Source organism: Leptidea sinapis, chromosome 1 (genome assembly GCF_905404315.1).
Source record: "Leptidea sinapis chromosome 1, ilLepSina1.1, whole genome shotgun sequence".
NCBI classification, from domain to species: Eukaryota; Metazoa; Arthropoda; class Insecta; order Lepidoptera; family Pieridae; genus Leptidea; species Leptidea sinapis.
Window position 1 is genome coordinate 9,066,867 of NC_066265.1, and position 24,401 is coordinate 9,091,267.

At 41.0% G+C, this 24,401-nt stretch overlaps 1 long non-coding RNA gene across 1 annotated transcript; it reads left to right on the forward strand.

Annotated features, from left to right (window-relative positions):
* Positions 1-15,042: 15,042 nt before the first annotated feature.
* LOC126972444 (uncharacterized) lies at positions 15,043-23,918 on the forward strand. The gene is made up of 3 exons (XR_007731142.1): positions 15,043-15,148; positions 20,023-20,184; positions 23,724-23,918. It is a non-coding gene; the product is annotated as an uncharacterized LOC126972444 (long non-coding RNA).
* Positions 23,919-24,401: the final 483 nt, after the last annotated feature.

Genomic DNA, 24,401 nt, shown 5'->3' on the forward strand with positions numbered 1-24,401 from the left:
TGTTCAGTTCCGTGGTCAGAGGCCAGTTTGGTCTTCTCTTCCAAGTGGGAAGAGAAGACCAAACTGGCCTCTAGCCTCTAAAAAGCTTGATGTACTCAGTAAGGCGAGGCAGTACTTCACTATAAGCTATCGCCTGCAACTATATAAGGCGGAAATTCGGCCTAGTATAACCTTTTTCCATCAGACCGCATACAACGAAGAGCGGCTCGAATCATCGACGATCAAGTCATCGCTGATCGGCTTGATTCTTTGGCGTTGCGTAGAGATGTGGGTTTTCTCTGCATCTCCTATCGCATTTATCACGGCGAGTGCTCAGAGGAGTTCGGGGTGATTCCAGCAAAGAATTCCACCACCGGATATTACGTTAAAACGCAAAATACCACCCGATTCACATTCACGTCTGGCATTCCAGAACCGCGTGTTTTACAAGAAATTTCTTGCCTCGCATAGCCACTTGGAATCAATTAACGGCTGCTGTTTTATATGATACGACTTAGGGACTTTCTAGAAAAGAGCATCTTCTTCTTCTTCTTCTTCGGCGTTACACTCTTGTCAGAGTGGTCGTGGTCGTCACGTCGAGGTTAGTGGCCTGTTTCACAATGCGACGCCACTCGTTGCGAACTGCCGCTCTTCTCGTGCATTCATGCAGAGTACCGTCGACAGCTTGCCTCACTTGGTCCGTCCACCTCATCGGGGACTGCCTCTTGGTCTAGTGCCCTCGACTTTACCCTGCACTATTAAGCGTTCTATGGAGTCGCTTCCACGTCGCGATACATGCCCGATGAAAGTGAGAATGCGAGCTTGTACGGTAGTGGACAGTCTCTGTTTGATGCCGAGCTCCCCAAGAATGGACTCATTGGTTCGGAATTCGGTCCACGATATACCGAGCATTCTTCTCCAGCACCACATAATAATAATAATAAATCTTTATTTGTTGCAAAAAAAAATACAATTTTGCTTAAAATTACCCTCGACCCCCAAACTAGGACAGCCCGTGACATGGGGGTCAGTCTCTTCCCAGTTGTGCATTGTAAAATGTCAATTCAAACATTAACATTTTAAGGTCTAACAATGGGAGTTATGCAGCAAATTATGAACACAGAAACTATTTTATATATAATTTAGGGCGTGTATTGTGTGTTTGTGTGTGTATGTGTGTGTGTGTGAGTGTGTTTAGCTTTTTATTTTTCAAATGCTATACCTGGTTTAAGTAGTGGTTATCGAATAAGATTTTCAGTAGCTTCGTAATATAGGTTTCTTAACATGTTCTTTAGTTTATGTCTAAGTTCTTATACATTAAAATGCATAATTTTAAGTTTTGTATTAATATTTTTGAAAAGATATCGTCCCAAATAGTTATATTGGCGTTGTGCAAATGAACTTTTTGTTCGGGGAATGTGTATTACAGGTCGACGTCGGGGAGTACTGTCCAGTGGTGGAATTCGGTGCATCCGATGGTAACGTGTAACGCTTCTGTCTATATACAGCTGACGTACCGTAAGAAGTTCAGTGATTTTGTATAGTTCCTCAGTAGAGAATCTACGAGGTTTACCGAGCATCACCTTTATGATAGCTCTTTGCGCTCTTTCTACCTCAATAAGGTGTGAGGAGGCTGCTCCACCCCATGCAGATATGCAATAGATCAGTAGGGATTGACATAGTGCTTTATAAACCTGTATTATCAATTTAGTGTCAGCAACGTCACGGAGGTTTCTAAATACGGGGATTAGCCTCCTGACTCTATTAGCAAGTGCTGTGATGTGGGGATGCCACTTTAGGTTTTCGTCGATGACAACTCCCAAGTACTTCATGGTTACTTCTTTACCGAGTACTTCAAAGGAGCAGTAATTAGGAGTGACTTCTAATTTGTTACAGGGAAACGTGTGTAACTTAAGTTTGAAATTAGAAGGGGGCTGGGTGACTCGCGTTATGCTAAAGCAAATGTTCTTGGTTTTTTGAGCATTTATGGTGAGTAGATTATTTTCCAATGTCTTTGTGATCCTGCTAAGTCCAATTTCAGCTGTTGTGCGGGTCTCATTCCACGTTCTCCCATGAAATATTATGGCAGTGTCATCGGCAAAGGCAATAAGTTGGGTATTATCTAGTCTTATGTTGCAAATTTCATTAGCGTATACTAAAAAAAGCGTAGGTCCCAACGTGCTACCTTGTGGAATGCCGTGTGTCACATTTAGGTTCTTGCTAAAATATTCTGCTACTTTTACTTTTTGCGTCCTTCCTAATAGGTAGTTATTAAACCAGTCAAGTGCGATTCCTCGTATACCAAGGCCTTCCATTTTTCGGAGTAGGAGAGGTATGGACACGGTATCAAACGCTTTCTTGAGGTCAAGAAATACTCCCAGGCATTTGTTTCTTTGGTCCATGTGCTTGGTGACAGTATTGGAAAAGGAGATCACAGCATCTTCTGTATATTTTTTAGCCCTGAAACCATATTGGTTACTTGCTATCAGGTTATGTTGTTCAAGGTAGCGTAATAGTCTTGAATTAACCACCTTTTCCAATACCTTACTCAAGGCTCTTAGTAGTGAGATGGGCCTGTAGTTTGAGATGGACAGCTTATCACCACTCTTATAAATTGGAACAACTATCGCTTGCTTGAATAATGATGGGAAAGTACCTGTCATCATACTGAGGTTACAAAGATGATCAATAGGATAGCAAAGGATATCCCGGAACTTTCTCAATATACTCGTAGGTACGCCATCATCGCCAGGTGCGCAGCGAATTTTTAGGTTCCCCAGAATACCTTTAATTTCTATTGGATCTGTGGGGTCTAACATCATCGAATTCCCTTTATGTGCGTGTGTTCCCTGTTGGGATATTAACTGTTCTTCGGTTTTATTGGTGGAATTTAATATTTCCTTAGCCAATGAACTTCCTACATTAGTGAAGAAATCGTTAACTCCTTCTAGGGATTCCAGTGGATTGGAAGCCAAGCTTAATAATTCATTAGCCGAGGTTTTTTGCGGGCTTAATTGGCATATTTCTTTTATAACATCCCAGGTTTCTTTTTTCTTACCATTTTGTTGCCGGAGTTTATTTTGATAATAATTTATTTTTAATTTCTTAGTTATTTCTTTACACATATTTCTATAACTGATATATTTTAATTTATGTTCCGCACTTTCAGGAAATTTCTTGGCAACTGAATGAAGATGGTCCCGTCTTTTAACATCTCAAGAGCATTGATCTTTTTCTTCTCACTTTCTCGTAGGGTCCATGTCTCAGCAGTGTAGAGGAATATGGGGAATATGAGAGCCCTTACAAGTCGTATTTTTGTGGTTTTAGTGATATTGCGATCCTTCCATATTTTCCTCAATTTATCCATAGCCGATCTGGAAAGAAAAGAGCATACTCCCACCTTAAAGGCATCGCATAACGCATCTCCACTCTCCATTCCGTGAGCCTCTTGCCCGTTTGTCGAGGCGAGTTGGTTCTCTTCATCCTCCAAAAAAAGATATTTTTTTTATGGAATAGGAGGACAAACGTACGGGTCACCTGTTGTTAAGTGATCACCGCCGCCCACAATCTCTTGCAACACCAGAGGAATCACAGGAGCGTTGCCGGCCTTTAAGGAGGGTGTACGCGCTTTTTTTGAAGGTACCCATGTCGTATCGTCCCTGAAACACCGCACAAGGAAGCTCATTCCACAGCTTTGTAGTACGTGGAAGAAAGCTCCTTGAAAACCGCACTGTGGAGGACCGCCACACATCCAGATGGTGAGGATGATATCCTAAATTGTGGCGTGTCGTGCGAAGGTGGAATTCGGCGGCAGGAATCAGGTTAAACAGCTCTTCGGAACACTCCCCGTGATAAATGCGGTAGAAGGCACACAATGAAGCGACGTCTCTACGCAACGCCAAGTGATCCAGCCGTTCACAGAGCACTGGGTCCCCGACCATTCGAGCTGCTCTGCGTTGCACGCGGTCAAATGGATCGAGCTGATACTGGGGTGCGCCAGACCAGAGATGACAGCAATACTCCATGTGTGGCCGGACCTGCGCTTTGTAGAGCGCTAGTATGTGGGCCGGCTTGAAGTATTGCCGTGCTCTATTAATGACGGCCAGTTTCTTTGAAGCCAATTTGGCTTTGCCTTCCAGATGACCACGAAATTGGCAATCGCTCGAGATTTCGAGACCCAGTATTCCGATACTAGGCGAGGCTTTGAGGGAAGTGTTGTCGAAGAGCGGTGATACGACAAATGGGGTTTTTTAGTGGTAAACGCGCAAACTTGAGTCTTCTGGGGGTTAAATTGGACAAGGTTCAATTTTCCCCATTCCGTGACCTTCTCAAGAGAGGACTCGATAGAAGACACAAGTTTCTCCCGGCACTGGTCGACGATTTCCTGAGAGAGACCTGCATGGCCCGTGTATATGGCATCACCAGTGCTGTCGTCTGCATAGCAAGGAATGTTGGAGGTATCCAACATATCATTGATATGCAGAAGAAACAGCGTGGGAGACAGCACACAGCCTTGGGGCACTCCAGCATTCACGGGCTTCGAGTTCGAGCAATATCCGTCGACAACGACCTGTATGCTACGCCCAGTGAGGAAGCTGGAGGTCCACTTGCACAAGCTCTCGGGAAGCCCAAATGATGGAAGTTTGGAGAGGAGCGCCTTGTGCCAAACACGATCAAAGGCCATCGCTATATCCAGGCTAACTGCCAGGCCTTCCCCCTTGCTTTCAATAGCCGCAGCCCATCTATGTGTCAGGTATACCGAAGATCACCTGCCGACCGACCATGGCGAAACCCGTATTGTCGGTCGTTGATCAACTGGTGACCCTCTAGGTATACCAAGAGCTGACGGCTAATTATGCTCTCCATGATTTTGGAGAGCAGGGAGGTAATAGCAATAGGCCTGTAGTTTGCCGGATCCGAACTGTCTCCTTTTTTTTGGATCGGATGGACAAGGGCAGACTTCCATGAGTCAGGGACTACGCCTTTAGAATAAGAGTGCCAGAATAAACGCGTTAGCACCGGCGTCAACTCAGAGGCACACGTTGTAAGCACGACTGGAGAAATGCCATCCGGTCCGCTCGACTTCCTGACGTCCAACGAAAACAGAGCTCGCCTAACAGTTTTCTGTCTGAACTGTACTTCGAGCATAGAGCTCTGACACCGCGGGATGGTCGGCGGTGTTTTTCCGTTGTCGTCAAGAGTCGAGTTGGAGGCGAAAAGAGTGCACAAGAGATCGGCTTTCTCTTTTGCCGTATGGGCCAGGGTGTCATTCCTCATGTGCAACGGCGGCATGGACGGCTGGCTGAAGTTACCAAGAGCAGCTTTCGACAACGACCAGAACTTGCGTGTTCCGGTCGGGTAACTGGAAAGCTGCTCGCCGATTTTGACGACGTGTTTTGATTTTGCACGGGCGATTTGCCGCTTAAAAAATCTGGAGGCACGGTTGTATTTCCTCTTAAGAACTATGCAGTTCGGATCCTTTGTGCCCAGCGCCGCAACCCAAGCTCGATACGGCTGTTTTTTGCAGTCAGATGCTGCTTTAACTGACGCATTGAACCAGGGCTGTGATCTGCCACCGATGGGTACTACAGAGTTTGGTATAAAAATATCCATACCCTGTAGTATCACATCGGCTACTGCAACGGCGCAGGCACTGGGATCATCCGAAGGGAAACAAACCCTGCCCCAAGGGTAGGATGCAAAAAAGGAACGCATCCTATTCCAATCTGCTGACTTGTAGTGCCAAACGCGGCGGGTCGCTGGTGGTCTGCGACGTTGGCGTCGGATAGGCACTACACTCCTGACCAGGCAATGGTCGGACGTTCCGAGAGGGGCGTCGACAAAGACCTGATAACCATCGGGATGTGTAGTCAGCACAAGATCCAATAAGGACGGCATGTGGCTATCCACATCCGGGAGCCGCGTTGGCGACTCAACCAATTGGGACAGACCATACGCCAATGCAAAACTATGCACAGATCGCCCTGCGTAGTCTGTGGTACGTGATCCAAGCCATTCGGCATTGTGCCCGTTGAAATCACCCAAGACTACGATTTCAGCGGAGGGGATCTGTGCAAGTACGTCGTCAATTGCCGCTTGAACGCAGCCTATGAGATGATCGGTGTCTGCGTTACCACTGTGGTACCTGTAGACACACGCATAGATGCGGACGCGGTCCTCTAAATCTACGCGGAGCCAAAGAGTGGACAGGTCCCTACCCTCAAAATTGCCGAGACGGCGACAGCAGATATCCTCCCTAACGTACACACATACCCCGGCATGAGGCAAAAAATTGTGCTCAATTTTGTACTCGGGGTACGTTAAATATGACGTATCGCTAGGTCGAGATATCTGCGTCTCAGTAAGGAAACACAAATATGAATAGAATAGTTGTTTGCGCGAAATGTTTACCATGTTTTTTAATAAACATACTAATTCCTAATATACAAAGGTTAGTAAGCGTTAAGAGATGGTACTTTTTGAAGAGAGTCTGCTCACAGTCTACACAATTCCAGAGGACCGACATTGCATAGAACACTTATACACTTTTTTGTGCCAGAAAAATATTTGAAATAGTTGTTGAATTACTCCATACCGTAACACTGAAGCAATATTATCGTGGTATGAAGTAACTCGGCGGCTTTTTCAATTATGACACATTTTAAAATTGCCAATGCATCTTGACTTTTAAAAGCGTTTTGTTTAAACCTAGGGTCTAATAGGTGCACAAACCAATGGCTTCATTGTGTTCAATATCTTTAAATCGTGAACTAAGTCCTGCCTTTAGAGTTTGCACCACTTGTTTAACAGGCGCAAATAATTCTTTTTTTAAAAGTCGCTCATATACAGAAGTCAAATCCTGTGTCATTACAAGTGCTTTGCTTTCTGTTAAGTATTTGTCAGCGCACATCGTGTAGCTTCATAAAAAGGCTTTAGGACAATAATGAATCCCTCGATGCATGTCCACTCTTCTTCTTCTTCCATCGGAATAACAGGCAGATTTGCATTTAGGTTCCAGAGTGGCCCTTAGTGCCTCCTGTAGATTTGAGAAGCGCTGCAGCATCAGATACGTCGAGTTCCATATGGTGGGAACTGACATCTTCACAGTTTTTGCATTGCCGTGAGTAACATCTTGGGCATTTACCTGATATTTCAAAAGTTTATCCTTCGCTTGGGAACTCCTTTTAAAATGCGCTACGGTCTTTTGTACCTTAGTAATTGTGGATGCTACGTTGGGTAGGCTCAAAGCTTCTTGGACTATTAGATTTAACTTATGAACGTAGCATCCAAAATGAAACCAGTTTAGTATGCTAGCAGCGTTTACCATATTAGACGCATTGTCGGTCACCAAAAAGTTTATCTTATCTTTGATCTGCTAGGAGTCCGCAATCCTCCTCAGCTGCTGAGCTATATTTGAACTCGTATGCGGGCCTTCTTAAGCACTACACTCCAACAAAAAAGAGACATACTCTAATGTTTCAATATGTATGAAATGTCCGGTAACGGCTATGTACGCTTCCATACTTCGGAATGACCAGCAATCCACGGTCAGACAGATCTTTTAGCAAAATTCTTTTATTATTTGTTTAATATTATTCAATTTATCTTCCTATTTTGCACTTAGTAATCTATTGGATAGCATTTTACGAGATAGAATGTCATAGCTCGGATTGAAAGCTCGACTATAAGCTCTGAAAACTTCATCATTGACAATATCAAAAGGTTGAAAGTCCCTGGTTATCATTTTTAACAAGGACTCGTCCATTTGAGCTTTTTCTGTAGGACGTAGCTTTCGGGGAATATAGGTGGACATCATCTTTTGGACTTTATTTGGAGGGCCTAGAGGAGCTAAATCAATGTGATGATTGTCGATCGCCATTGATTGGGTGGAGGGTCCGGGGACTGAAACTAAAAGCGACTGGTCAGTCTCAGAAGCTGCTGTTACATGCCCACCACTGAAAGTAACGCCACCACCATGGTTACTTTCACCACATTCAATATTAGCGTTCCTACCAGCATTACTGAACTCTTCGTGAACAACAACATGTTTTTGTTTTAAGTGTAATTTAAGATTGGTTATTGTACTTTTGTACGACAAAGTCTTTTTACAATAATTGCACAATGCTTTATTTTCAGCATTATTTTCTACGGTAAAATAGTTCCAAATTGTTCCATTGATTTGGCGCGATATGACTTACCTACTTTATTTTTATATTTATACCTATCTAAGTACCTACACAGAACAATCTTAACGACTAATGAGTTCCAGAAACCATGAACTAATCATATTTTTACACTATTCACAAAACTTTTTTTTTACACAAAAATTGTCTTTTTACATAAAAAACTAATAATAACAACTCAACTAATTTACTATTCACACTATACCTAGTTTTTGCCAAAATTTTACTTCAAAACGTTAAAAATATTAATTATACAAAATTTTAATTTCATTAAAGAAACGCACCACTCTCCGCTCGTGTGCATAAATGGCGCTGTAATTAAATTTCAAACGAATTATAACACTATGGAAATAATCTATACTAATATTATAAAGCTGCAGTGTTTGTTTGTTTGAACGCGCTAATCTCTGGTACTACTGGTCCGATTTGAATGATTCTTTCAGTGTTGGGTAGTCCATTCATCGAGGAAGGCTATGTTTATTTTTTTTTCAAAATTAGGGATTCGTAATAAAATTGCTATTTTGTAACACAAGGTGTAAAATCGAAAACCTATTTTTTCGTGCGCTGCAAAAACTATTGACAATAGAACAAAATGATGTACAGGCTATAGTATAGGCAATATTTTATTACTTATAAAACTATCGTGTGAATTATACTTTATATGGCAAAACAACGTTTGCCGGGTCAGCTAGTTTATATTATAACAGGCTAGTGGCAAATTTTATAATGTGTTATACTGTTGTAAAAATATATAATGTGTTGTGTTATAACGCCCACCTCTACATATAAGGACAATCGACACCAAGGTCACCGCATGACGCAACGAGCTCGGGTTACAACATAATTTATTGCTGTTCAAGTATTTGGGTTTGTTTATAAAGACGAACGTCGACGCTTTTCTTTTTAAACAAGCTAGCGCTTTGTTAAATAACATAAACAATAGATACTGCGTAATTCAAACAAATTTCGTATAAAGTAGGGCTGTCATAATTTTTTTTTTTAGATTTACCTACAGATTACATTTCGATTATTACTAATGAATGTAGTAGTTTTTTATAACTTAAACATACTTCAAAGTTACTATTTAGTAATAGAATAGTTACTAAAACATAATAGATAATACAAAAAAGAATTTTTAAATCGACTCCTACAGACAATTTTTACGGCTAACCGCATTTTGACGGGTTGTCGTATTTTACACAGATAGTTTTAAAATTAAATATTTTTACTTTTATAGTCCGTTAAATTACCTTTCATGTGCATCGTGTAGCATGTCTTGTGTATATTTAACGAAAAAAATATATCTACACACCCCCCGCGAGCAGACATAATATGTCTGCTTGCCACCTATTAAAAATGGTAAGAGTCCCATAAGACTGCCTCGAGGAACTCTAAATTTACTAAGTAAATAGGGTGTAATTGTACTTGTACGGAGTCTCTCCAGTTTCTCATTCATTGTATTTATGTCTACAATTTGTTGTCTATCGGCTTAATAACTGACACGGGAGTGGGTCAGGGATTGGAAATAATACTCGGCTTATAGGAACGAGTCTTTATTTGCGTTCACTTTTTCTGAACTTGCACTTCGCTGGTCTGCCGCTGTTCCTCTTGTGGGCGGCGGTACCTTCAACGCGTCACACCGCACCGAACACTAAGTCTCTTCTATCTTCTTCTCCTTGGAACACTTCCACTTTTCACTACTTCTTCTTTACACTTTCGAGTCAGAACTAGAACTGCCGTAGGCCATGCTTAGTAGGGCTTATATACCCCGTTCTATTTTCAAAATGATTCTCCCATTCGATCTTTTAATTTAAATTGTACTAGAAAATTCTTTTAACTATTTTTATCCTGCTTACATATTTTCCATCCCCTTTTTTCTGTTCGATTTGATCCTGAACTTACTAGAAATTTACTTTAACTACACAATCACTTATAATTACTTTAACTAAAAATCCATACACTGGTAGGTGTATCGAACCCGGGTCTACAGCGTCTAAAGTAAACACTTTTCCGCTGAGCTACGAGTATTGCTGACGGAGCTGTTGAAATTAACAATGTCTTGAAGTTTGACAACTCTCGTCATATACTTCGAAGGGTTGCTACGCAACACTGCTCCCTCCCAAGACGTGATCGTCCCGATCATCGTTGCTTCCGTAGTACTTAGCCACCCGATCGACATGTACGATTTTCGGGGGACTTCGAGGGGTACGCTGGATCCTGAGAGTCACATCATTTATCCTTGTGATTACTTTGTATGGTCCCTCCCAACTTGGTTGGAGCTTCGGAGACTTCCCCTTTCGCCTTACAGGATTGTGCAACCAAATCAGGGTTCCCTCTTCAAAACTAGGAATATTAGCTCTTCGATCGTAGCGTAATCGTTCTTTAATTTTTATGAGAGTTCTTCTTATTCCCAAATGTCCACCTGAAGAACCATCGTGATAAGCTCTCAGGATCTCGTTCACCTTCTCCCTGGGAACGACCAGTTGCAGATGGCAATCCTTTCCTTGCGGGGTTTCCCATTCCCGGCAAAGCAACCCGTCATGCATCACCAAACTATTCCATTGTGCCCAGAGACTCTTGGTAGCCGTACTGTGTCTAGCCACTTCAGACCATTTTGGTTTAAGTGATCCACTTGCTAGCCAATGTAAAAGTGGTTGAAGATCCTTATCATTTTCCTGAGCTCTCCTCATTGCATCGTTGCTCCAGTTCTCGTCGATCGAATCTGTTCTGATCAGCCGGATCATAGAATTCTCTTTCTCCTCCTGACGAATGCAATGTTTGCATTCCATCGGACAAGGTCTTCTAGATAACGCATCTGCATTTCCATGACTTTTTCCTCCTCGATGCTCGATTTCAAAGTCATACTCTTGAAGTTGCTCAATCCATCTGGCCACTTGTCCTTCCGGATTCTTGAATTCTAGTAACCACTTCAAGGCGGCATGATCAGTCCTAACGAGGACTTTGCGACCCAATAAGTACTTTTTGAAATGTTGTAATGTCTTTACCACGGCCAGTAACTCCTTACGAGTTACACAGTAGTTTCTCTCCGGCTTCGATAAAGATTTGCTAAAGTATGCAATTACAACTTCTTGATCTCCTCTCTTCTGAGATAATACTCCATCAATTCCGGTGTTGCTAGCATCAGCATCCACTATTAATCTTCCCTCTGTGTCAGGATATCCAAGGATAGGTGATTCACACAGTCTCTACTTCAACTCTAAGAAAGCTTGTTCGCATTCTTCATCCCATGAAAAGGCTCTTTTCTCCTTCGTCAGTCGATGTAAGGGCTTAGCAACATCGGAAAACCCTTTCACAAAGCGCCGATAATAAGAGCATAGTCCTAGAAATGCTCTCACATGTTTCTTTTCTGTCGGCGTCGGCCAGTCCTTGACAGCACTTATCTTGGCAGGATCCGTCGCAACCCCTTGCTCCGAGATAACGTGCCCCAAGTAATTCATCTGACGTTGAAAGAAGGAACATTTCTTTGGACTCAACTTCAAGTTGGCACCCTGCAGTTTTGCGAAGACTTTTTCGAGCTTCTTATGATGATCTTCAAAACTTCGTCCCATAATAATTATGTCATCCAAGTAGACAAGGCAGGTTTCTCCCAACATACCTGCCAGCACATGCTCCATCAACCTTTCGAAAGTAGCTGGGGCGTTGCATAATCCGAAGGGCATTGTTTTGAACTGCCATAACCCTTTTCCGGTTGAAAAAGCCGTCTTCTCCTTGTCTTTAGGGTCCAGATCGACTTGCCAGTAGCCACTTTTCAAATCCAGAGTAGAGAACCACGTCATGCCACAAAGTGAATCTAAGGCGTCATCGATTCTTGGCAATGGATAACTGTCTTTCTTAGTTACATCGTTTAAACGCCGATAGTCCACACAAAATCTAGTTGATCCATCCTTCTTCTTTACCAGAACCACTGGAGAATACCATGGACTCGATGACGGTTCTATCACACCATTTTCTTTCATATCCCGAATCATGTCTTCCACTTCTTGTTCGCGTGCAAACGGAATACGTCTTGGTCTTTGCCGTATCGGAACAGTGTCTCCTGTGTCGATCTTGTGTTTCACCAAACCAGTTCTTCCGATGTCCCCGTCGTTCTTTGAGAAAATCCCGTAGTAGCGTAGCAGGAAATTTCTCGCTTTTATTAACTATAGCTTGGTAAGATTGTCCTTACAGCCATCCAGAAGTTTCTGTATGTTCACATCCTGGCTTGCAGCTACGGTCTTCCTCCCTTCTTCACACTTTCTTAACCAAGCTATGTCCTCACAAGCTCCGATCACTGTTCCCTTCCTAATGATTTGCTTGTCCTCATGAGGATTAAACACGGGAACCATCGCAATCTGGGAGTTTCCCACAACAGTCCTGGCTGGGATCCATGTCGTGTCCGATGTCTCTCTTTCTATTATAGCGCATTTACAAGGTCTTCCTCTGTCATCCCTTGGCAGGACTACCGGGACTACGGTCTGCGATCTCTGATTTAAAGTAGTGTCTCTTAAGCACAACACTTTCCCAACAGTTCCGCCTTTTATTGGAATTTCTTCACCTCCATGCTTCAATACACCATGTTTCATGTCAATGGTACACTGATGATTTCGAAGAAAATCCAACCCAATGATGCAGTCATCTGTGATATCCGCGATTACCACCTTTTGCCAGTACAACGATCTTCTCTCCCTGGACTGGTATGCGCTGGCCGGTAGCTGTTGTGAGTGTTAAGTTTACATTTTCTCGCATATGTCGTCTTCCGATGCTCTCTAGCGTTCTTTGGCTAACGACTGTACGTGAGGCTCCCGTATCCAAAGTGAAACGGCAAGATTTTCCATTGCTTTGCTTCTACCGGCCAGCGCCCACCCCACTGCCCTGGCCTTTTCAAGTTTTTCTGCTGCTCCAGCGGTGATGTTGAGACCGCCGCATCCTTCCTACCTTGCGTTATGCTCTTACGCCTGGGGCAAGTGCTCCTAATGTGTCCTCGCTCCCCACAACCATAGCATACTGGGTTATATGCTTGCCTTCGGCTGGAATCTGCTGATGCAATTTTGCGGAGTCTCAACGCCCGAGAATCGTGGCGAACCGCTTCCACTTCCAACGCATGTGCCACCGCTTTCTTCAAGCTGGTATGATGACTCAATCGTACGGCTGCTCTAACTTCGGCGTCCCGTATTCCATCGATGAAAACTTGGAGCAACATTTCTTCTATTGCAGCTGGCGACGACTGATATGCTTTACGCACTAGTTTCTAGGCTTCCACGGACCACACTGCTGTATAGTTTCGCTGGCCCTTTGACTGCGGTCCTTACGTTGCGCTCGGTACCCATGTTCGAGGTGTTTATCACCATAGCGTGCCTCCAACGCGTCAATAAGGTCTGTGTAGGTCACTTCCTCCTTCCCAGCGCCGAGTGCTTCCAATACGGAGAGTGCTTCGTCACGGAGCGCTAGTGTGAGGGCAGAGTGCGCTTCTTGGTCACTCCAACCGCAGGCTCTTCTGACCGTCTCCAATTGTAGCTTAAAGGCAGCTCAGGAAGACATGCCGTCGTAGGGAGGTACTTTTAAATTTCTGCTCGATGTGGTTCCGCAGGAAACTCCTGTGTTGGCTGAAGGACACACGACCCTCCCACTGAGCTGATTAATGGTAACTTCCATCACTCCCATCTTCCGTGGAAAGTTCTCTTCAACTTTGTCCATCTTCTTTTCCACACTGTCAATCCGGGCGATCTCTTTTTCCACAGCGTCAATACGGGTGGAGTTTTTCTGCACAAAGGATAAAATGTATTTGGAGAGGCCTTCATGCAGGCCTCGCAGCTGCTCCTCCTGTCGGCGTGCTTGTTCCTCCTGTTGGCGCGCTTGCTCCTCTTTCAAACCCCGCAACTGCTCCTCTTGTCGGCGCGCTTGCTCCTCCTGTCGGCGCGCTTGCTCTTGCATCATGGAGGCCATCTGCTGCATGAGCACGCTGATGTCTACGGCAGGAGCCTGCGGTGCTGACACGGTCGCACTGAGTCCAGAGCCGGATGTTTCTGACTCGTCCTCTGCCGCTGCAGCTGCTCCCGCACGCGTGGTCACTCCCTTCTCGTTCCTGGGCACTAATGGCATCTTTCCAATCCCACTTCTGACACCAATTGACACGGGAGTGGGTCAGGGATTGGAAATAATACTCCGCTTATAAGAACGAGTCTATATTTGCGTTCACTTTTTCTGAACTTGCACTTCGCCGGTCTCTTGTGGGCGGCGGTACCTTCAACGCGTCACACCGCACCGAACACTAAGTCTCTTCTATCTTCTTCTTCTTGGAGCACTTCCACTTTTCACTACTTCTTCTTTACACTTTCGAGTCAGAACTAGAACTGCCGTAGGCCATGCTTAGTACGGCTTATATACCCCCGGATCCGTTCTATTTTCAAAATAATTCTCCCATTCGACCTTTAAATTTAAATTGTACTAGAAAATTCTTTTAACTATTTTTATCCTGCTTACACATTTTCCATCCCCTTTTTTCTGTTCGATTTGATCCTGAACTTACTAGAAATTTCCTTTAACTTTACAAAACCCAAAAAAATCTATACATTGGTAGGTGTATCGAACCCGGGTCTACAGCGTCTAAAGTAAACACTTTTCCGCTGAGCTACGAGTATTGCTGACGGAGCTGTTGAAATTAACAATGTGTTGAAGTTTGACAACTCTCGTCATATACTTCGAAGGGTTGCTACGCAACATAACTTTCAATTAATTTAAGAGCATACATGCATAACAAAATAGCAAATAAAAAAAAAGAAAACAAAAGATAGCGCTGTTTATAAGAGGTAAGCAGGCATATACCTAAGCACATTTAATTTCATTAAAATGTATTCATTGGATTAATAACATAAATTTTTACAGAACCATCAAATCTGCACTCGATATGGTTGGAAATTCTGTTGTCATCATTCCACATAGTTGTTATGATAATATTCACGGAACCTTGCCATGACATCCATAAACAGGTGTGTATGAATTGTGTTTGTACCGTACATCATATCATTCAGCCTAGCGCAACTCAACGCACTCACGCGATTCACTCGAATGTATGACACGTGCAGTCATTGACAGATTGACAGATGACGGCTACAATTTTGTAAAAAAATGGAGATAGCCAAAATCAACTTTGTTTATGCAACAGTTCGCTTTCAAATCGCCATACTGTAATTACTACTATTTCAAACTTATGTCAAATGTGTGTTAAACAATGTGTTCAGCAGGATTCTATTCTCGGTCCTTTCTTGTTTCTTATATACATTCACGATTTACCGTTTGTGGTAGATGATGGCCACGAGATTGTATTGTTTGCTGATGATACTTTTTTTAAAGTAAAGCTTTTTTTTTTTTTTTTTTTTATGGAATAGTAAGTCAAACGAGCGTACGGGTCACCTGTTGTTAAGTGATCACCGCCGCCCACAATCTCTTGCAACACCAGAGGGATCACAGGAGCGTTGCCGGCCTTTAAGGAAGGTGTACGGAAGCTCATTCCACAGCTTTGTAGTACGTGGAAGAAAGCTCCTTGAAAACCGCACTGTGGAGGACCGCCACACATCCAGATGGTGAGGATGATATCCTAACTTGTGGCGTGTCGTGCGAAGGTGGAATTCGGCGGCAGGAATCAGATTAAACAGCTCTTTGGAACACTCCCCGTGATAAATGCAGTAGAATGAAGCGACGTCTTTACGCAACGCCAAGTGATCCAGCCGTTCACAGAGCACTGGGACCCCGACAATTCGAGCTGCTCTGCGTTGCACGCGGTCAAATGGATCGAGCTGATACTGGGGTGCGCCAGACCAGAGATGACAGCAATACTCCGTGTGTGGCCGGACCTGCGCTTTGTAGAGCGCTAGAATGTGGGCCGGCTTGAAGTATTGCCGTGCTCTATTAATGACGCCCAGTTTCTTTGAAGCCAATTTGGCTTTGCCTTCCAGATGACCACGATGATGACGAATTAAACAATACACTCTCAATGTTATGTTTATGTGCAGATTATTCGTCACTGGTTAGAGCACTGCAATCTGCACTTTAACAGTAATAAAACAGTGTTTACGGTTCATTACACAAAACACACCGGAGGTACAAACCAACGTGCTTATAAATGACCAGTGATTGGAACTTGTGGACACTTACTGTCTTCTTGGGTATCACGTTAGATAAAAAGCTTCAGTGGGGTCCTCATAATATTGGTTAACTAGCAGATAGACAGGTCTGCGGAATACGCCGTTAGAAAGAATAGGGAGTAGGTACACGAATGTTGCGACTACTAGATTACTTATTATTTCAGTTATTTTCACATCACCATTATGTACGGTATTTTACTGTGGGATCATGCTGCTAACTTTGATATAGTGTTTGCTCTGCAAAAGAGAACTGTTCGTGCTATATATCAGCTTGGTTTTAGATAGTCTCTCAAACAAAATTTAAAGAAATAAATATAATGACTCTGTTGTCACTACATTTATGATTTATGATAATTTAATATACGTTCCCAAAAATCGTCACTTTTTTGCTCTTAATGGTGATTTTCATTATTATTACACTAGAAATAAGAGATTGCTTGTAACTAACTCTAGTAGGCTTCATAAGATACATTATAGCTTTATAGGTAAATGTATACACTTTTAAAATGAAGTCCCAGCCACTGTTCAGGCATTATCTATAAATAAATTTAAATGTTTTATAAAAAAATGGCTGTCGTAAATCTTATTACTCCGCTGAATATCAAAGTGATCGGACAGCATGGGACTAGATAATGATTATTTTACAGCAATAGAAGTGACCGTACAATATTGTATATTTTATTAAAAAGAGAGCAAAAAAAAATGCTGGGAGTTTCTTCGCCACTTCTTCTCTCTAAGAGCGCCATTTGTTTCCGAAGTTTCAAATACCTGAAATGACATCAAAAAGAATTCTAAAGAAATCAATTTTGAGAAAATAAATGCCTTTTATGCCTTCATTCTAGAAACTGAATTCTGCTTACATGAGCTGTTTCAACAGCAAATACTGAACATATCTTTTGTCTATATATGTTCCCAACGCTTACATAGATATAGGCAGATTTTTTAATTTTCATTTTACAACTTAACTAAACAAAATACATACCTATTGAAATTTAAAAAATTCTCGTCCATTGGTTGTGGTTCAGTAGACATTAAGAGTAAAGAATATAGGTACTACTCTTTTTTTTATGGAATAGGAGGACAAACGAGCGTACGGGTCGCCTGGAAGTGATCACCGCCGCCCACATTCCCTTGGGGCACTCCAGCGTTCACGGGCTTCAGGTTCGAGCAATAACCGTCGACAACGACCTGCGCCCAGTGAGGAAGTTAGAGGTCCACTTGCATAAGCTTTCGGGAAGCCCAAATGATGGAAGTTTTTAAAGGAGCGCCTTGTGCCATACACGATATATAGACCGTACATGTGCAACGGCGGCAGGGACTACTCTCTAGTTATATAAGTGTATTATCTATGGGTCCTACAAAAAAAAAATATTTTATTAACATAAAATCAACATTGCTCGCCAACGTCAATTACTAAAAATACAATTCATATACATATTAATTACGTAAAAGGTATACCTATTTATAAAATAATGCAATCCTGTAAAACAATACAAGGCTGAACCATAAAAAAAAACAACTATAATACTATTCAATTCCATATTGTAATATCGTTTACATAATCTTCAATACTTTAATCACGGACGAGTAAAAAAAGGAGGACTCCGCGCCCTGATATTAACAAGTGAAGCACCTTTGAAGCTAGTGTGTGATTAGTTACGGGGGATACCAGCTCACACATATTATGTCCCGTTATTAGTCATAGTATTACCTATATAGCCACATTACTTTTAACTCCGATTTTCTAATTTCTGGTAGTCAGATTGTTTCTTAAATTAAAAATAAATATCGCAGTCATAGTATGAGTAAATAAATAAATTACATAAAAAAGCCTTACACACTTTGAATGTAAGTATTGCGGATTTTATTTGTGTCCATGTCTTGTTTGCAGTATCTTTGTTCTAACTGATATAAAAATTACATACTAATATTTCTTATTTTTAAGAATACCTACACGAAACTCATACTTCAATTCGTTTGTGCTCTATAGTGATTTAGTTGCTAGATAAATACACAAGTGATGGAAATTTTGGCAGAGTACTGTCAATTTGAGCTACTCTGCTAAGCGATTTACCCCCTTATTCATAATGGTCCGCTAACTTACAGCCGCTAAGGAGTGTTTTTTCTCATTCTGACTTAGATCAATAGAAGAAGACAGACTGAGGATTAGCAATGCTTTAAGTTAGCAGACTATTGTGAATAAGGGGGTTAATGTTTAGAACTGATACAGGGATGCACCAGATCAACGATGAGAACGATACTTGTAATGAAGTGGTGTTCCACACTACTTTAAAAATATATTGTTTAAGACATACCTGTTATCATAAATCACTGCATCTTGAAACAGATGATTTATCTACATTAGAACACCATTACATAAATTACCCAATTTTTCGTGTAAATCCCTGTTTATTTACCGGCCGTCACAGACGATGGCAGATGTCACAATGGCGGCTGATCGGCTTATATTGTGGGGCTATGTATTTACACATTAACCGGCATGTTTTGATGCTTCACTGTTATGTACACGGAGTCCTTGGCTTTAATAAGCCTTCAACATAAGTGTACGTTGAGTAAAATATTTAAATTTATTTATTGATAATTCAGAAACACTTTTTGGTAATTTATTGTAAAATTTAATACCATTGCATGCCAAGGGGCACTATAAGCTTGTAGTTATTTCTAGTGTTTAAATTATGTTTGTCGGCAATTTTACTGAATAAATTATAATGTTTATGTACGTGCAGGAGATTGCTATAAAAATATTGGCCGTACATGGTCATAATATGAATATCTTAGAATTTTTCCCTTAGATATTCTCGTGGGCTCATTTGGTATATAGCACATAGGTACAGCTCTTTTTTGAAGTATGAAGATACTAGCTGACCCGGCAAACCTTGTTTTGCCATTTAAATTATTTAGAGTTAGACCGTTTCTTGGACATTTCTTTATTTTTCTAAAAGAAACGTAGCCTAAGGAGTACCTTATTGCATCAGCTACCTGCCAATAAAAGTCGACGGATTAGACGGAACAAACAACAGAACAGACATACAGGCAGACAGACAAAAATTAAAAAAAAATTTATTTTAGTGCATATACGGTACGTATATGTATTCATAATATACATTTAGTAAAAAACGGTTATTTCAATATTACAAACAGACACTCCAATTTTATTTCAATGTATAGATAATTCACACAATAGTTTTATGAATTACAGCCTATATGTTATTCTGGTGTGTAAGCTATATTATTGCAAAGTTTCATCAAAATCCATTCAGTAGTGTTTGCGTTAAAGAAGTTCAAATATACATCCAGACATACAAACTTTCACATTTATAATATTAATAGGATTATGTTCTTCCGCTGCACTATGAAAATAGCTAAAATAGACAATTCTTGCTATATCTATGTCAGTAAATTCTCGTACTTTACAGCAAAAGCTGCTGAACTTAATTTAACTAAATTACTGCTTTAACACGCTTTATTAGCTTCATACGTGTGTTAGTAGGTATCTATGTAACGGAAGCCTCCCAGTGGTACTTTTTCAATAAAATTTTATTATAATGTATAGAACTGCTGATGTGTCTTTGTTATGATTTCATTCTCGTATAAAAAGCAAATTTTCGCTATCATGACTCATGGTTTCGATAAGGTTATTGTAAATAAAAACCCAAAATATGACAATGTTATGGATACAAACTTAAATTTCTGTTCAGATGATGAAGACCAAAATGCTGGTGGATCAGTTCAGGAATAGACCGAACCTGCCGCGTGGCGCCCATAACGAGCTCGCGCTGTTCTCGCATATCCTGGACCTCAACAAAGTTACCTTCTCCCCACTTGAGGTGTGCACGTTAGCCAGACCTCTCATCGCTAAGGTAACTAACATAGCCCCTGGAGTTAACAGGTAACGTGCTGTAGCCATATCTCAATTTATGAATACCAAATTGTAATAAAATTATAAATATTTTTTAATTGCACTAAAACAACCAGGCTAGGATGATTTTATACCAACCAAATACAGACCCATTAGTTTACTTCCCTCCTTAGGGAAGTTGTTCGAAAAGATTGTCTATAAGGTAATATATCAGCTTCAAAAAGCATTTGCTTATTAATGAGTAACTTGGATTTCGTCAGTCACATTCTACAGCCCATCAACTGGCTAGAGTTTGCGAACATGTAACCCACAATCTCAATCTTCACCAATCTACTGTAATGTTCCTATTAGATGTACAAAAGGCATTCGAGTGTCTGGCATCAGGGCTTCTTCATAAACTGGTAATAATGGGTATCCCCTAGGCTATTATTAAGCTCATCAAGTCATATCTTGAGAATCGTAAGTTCATAGTTCACATTGGTAAAACTAAGTCTTCGTGCCAGACAGTGCCAGCTAGTGTACCGCAGGGATCTATTTTGGGCCCATACCCGTTTTTGTTATACCTTACTAAACGACATACCAATACAACCTAGAACAAGCTTAGACTGCTTTGCTGACGATACCGCATCTTTCACATCATCTGATGACATTGATTTAATAATTTGTCAATTACAAAAATCTATTGATTTACTTCACAATTTCTTCACTAAGTGGAAGCTGAACCTGAATGAGTATAATGCTGAAACCATCTTATTCATCTTGAGATCGTAGGACATAGTGTGGAATGGAGGCGCTCCGTTTGCTATCTTCGTGTGACTATGGACACTAAATTAAATTGGTCTAAGCACGTTGCTTATCTTAGTGTCAAGGGCGCGTAAGCTCTTGGTGCTCTTAGTCAAATCTTAAATCGTAAGAGTAAAATTAGCCCTAAAACCAAACTGAACATTTATAGTGCACTCGTAAGACCGACCTTATCATATGTGTGTCCTATTTGGAGCAGGTAATAAAGGGTGTTTTTTTAAGCCCGATATAACTTGAAATTGTAAAAAATAACACAAAAAATTAAATTGTAATCAAAATTTTTTTTTATTCGAAAGATCAATACGTGACATTAACATTTGAAAATGATTTCGGGCATATGGGCACCGCGGCTGTTCTTGACGAAGCGCATTCTGGACGTCCAATTTTGGGCCACTTTTTCGAGCACTGCTGGCCGTATGTCACGAATAACACGAACAATGCTGGCCTCCAAGGCGTCAATTGTTGCTGGTTTATCAGCATAAACCAGTGACTTCACGTAGCCCCACAGGAAATAATCGAAAGGTGTCAAATCGCACGACCTTGGAGGCCAATTGACAGGTCCATTTCTCGAAATCAAGTTATCGCCAAATTTTGATTTCAATAAGTCGATGGTTGCGTTCGCCGTATGGCACGTAGCGCCATCCTGTTGAAACCACATCTCCTCCGGATCAATGTCATCCATATTTTCAAACAAAAAATCATTGATCATGGTGCGGTAACGATCTCCATTGACCGTAACGCGAGCTCCGGCCTCATTTTTGAAGAAATAAGGTCCGATGATGCCACCAGCGTGAAAACCGCACCAAACGGTGCATTTTTCTGGATGTAATGGAGTCTGTATGGTCTCTTGTGGATTGGTCTCACTCCATATGCGGCAATTTTGCTTATTAACAAACACGTTAAGCCAAAAATGCGCCTCATCGCTGAACACAATTTTGCGATAAAACAACGGGTCAGTTGCCAACTGCTCTAGAGCCCAATCGGCGAAAGAACGACGCATATAATGGTCTCGTGGCTTCAATTCCTGCACCAGCTGGATCTTATACGGGTGTAGGCCGAGATCTTTGCGCAAAATTTTCCACGTAGTGGACGGACAGAGCCCCAATTGCTGCGACCGACGACGAATCGATAAATTTGGATCTTCTTCCACACTTTCGTTTACAGCGGCGATATTCTCTTCACTACGCACATTCCTTCGACGTGTTGGTGTTATTGCATCCTCTAGAGAGTATGTGGTACGAAATCTATCCACAGTTCGACGAATGGCTTGTTCAGATGGACGATTATGTACGCCATAAAAATGACGAAGTCGTCTATAAGTTGCGCGAATCGACGACTGATTTTCAAAGTAAATTTGGATAATTTCGTAGCGTTGTTCAAGCGTGAGTCTATTCATGATGATTTGTCAGAGTATACTGAAACAAATAAAAAAAAATGTTTTATCAAAATTAAATTTTTTGTGTTACTTTTTACAATTTAAAGTTCTATCTAGGTTAAAAAAACACCCTCTACTTGTTTGACAAACCACAAATTTTTACAAAGGATAGAAAATAAATCATTTAAAATTGCTTACGATACTCCGTTTAAATGTATTCTAATTCAATTACATTACGAAATTTTTGATTTCATATAATATAAACTTACACATAAATTCTTTACGTCATTTAAAAATCATAAAAATCCCTTGATAGCAAATATTTGTAAAAAAATAATTGAATTACCATATTATATCGATAGATATGGAACGTACAAATTGCCCCATTATTTCGTATTCTTTCCGCGAGTCGATGACGTAACTGTAAGCGTAACCAATATCTACGACACGAGTGCACCGTCTTTCATTTATTTATTTCACCCACATAGCAACTATCATTACAGGTATTACCTAATGCGACAGTTACAAACAAACAAGAATAACAAACACAGCAAACAACAATCAAATTAAACTAAAACTAATCATACAATCAAACATTACATAACAAATAATATATCACACCAGAAATAGAAAAAACTTAAACATACTACTATTTACCATAACATACTACATATAACAATACCCTTGTGAGTTCACTCCACGTACACTCAAAAATGCCCACTTTGTTGTGGAGTTCATTTACGAGTATATGGCGAAGGGCTCTAGTTAAAGGCGACTTTGCCAACACATTAATTGTTCTCGCCATCGGAATGGATAGTAGTGGCGGATGGAGGCGCCTCCACACGTACCGGTCCGGTCATAAATCCTCGTTTTCGGCTGCCTTCCAGTTATGTGCGGGAAGCAGGGAGGCGCTTCGCGTGACTTGTATTCTATCCGCTATGTTCGTTTCAGTATGCAAGCCATGCAAAATGACTAGCAGTTAGCTAGTTCTATTTTTCATAACTACCCTCCAACAAACAAATATACCAATTATAGTATGTCGTATTATAATATTACGATTACATTAAATAAAGTATTTATGTTTACAATGTAACACTTGTTAACACGCAACAAGAATTCATTCAAATCGTTCCAGCCGTTTGGGAGGACTTCACTGTCAACATACGTACAGAAGTTTTATACTATATGAAGATAAATAAGTTTTAGCTTAGAATTTTATTTTCGTTATATCGTTATCGTGGACTAAAGCTCTAATACAATATTGTTACCTCCAAATTTGTGCTAAGATAGATAAGAGATAACAAGTCCAACCCATGTCCTCGCCTGTGCCTGTGTTATAATTTCGGTGTTTTTTTATGTTCCAGATCCTTGGCTGCATTGTCACGTATCTGGTGGCCATTATACAGTTGAGAGTGAAGAGTTAGATGAAGACTAAGACATGCTGAGTTGACATCCGCACAAGTGTTCTTTCTTCTATAACCATGCACCTTTGTCAGTTTGTGATTCACTTTGATTGATAATACTTATAATGCTAATAAAAGCTACTTTGCTATTGGAAGAAACAATTATTAATTATTCATTGATGGCAAACATTTTATGTATAACATTGTTTGAAGTATACTAGCGCTTTACAAGACATGATCGAACCACATATAAAGTACCTATTGCAGTCATCTCTGATCTTCAGATCAGAATTTTACCAGCCATTTAACCACATGCATTGCAGAGGTGCTTGAAGTGTTTGGAGATTCAGAAGCTATTGTGTGAATTCTTAGATGTAGATAATAACAGACGATAAGTTTATTTCTACACCGACTTTTCGTTGCTAATCAAGTTGCAAAAACTTACTTCGGACTCGGACTCAAAAGGAAGTTAATAAAGTATACTGGAAAGAATTGAGAGTGGACCGTTGCAAACCACCTTTAGGGACATTATACAATTCAAAGGAGGATGGAGAGAATGCTTGTATTTTCGGACCCACTGAAAGAAGTGGTGTACATCACGGAAACTTATTAATGATTGTAGAATGTAACAAAACTAAA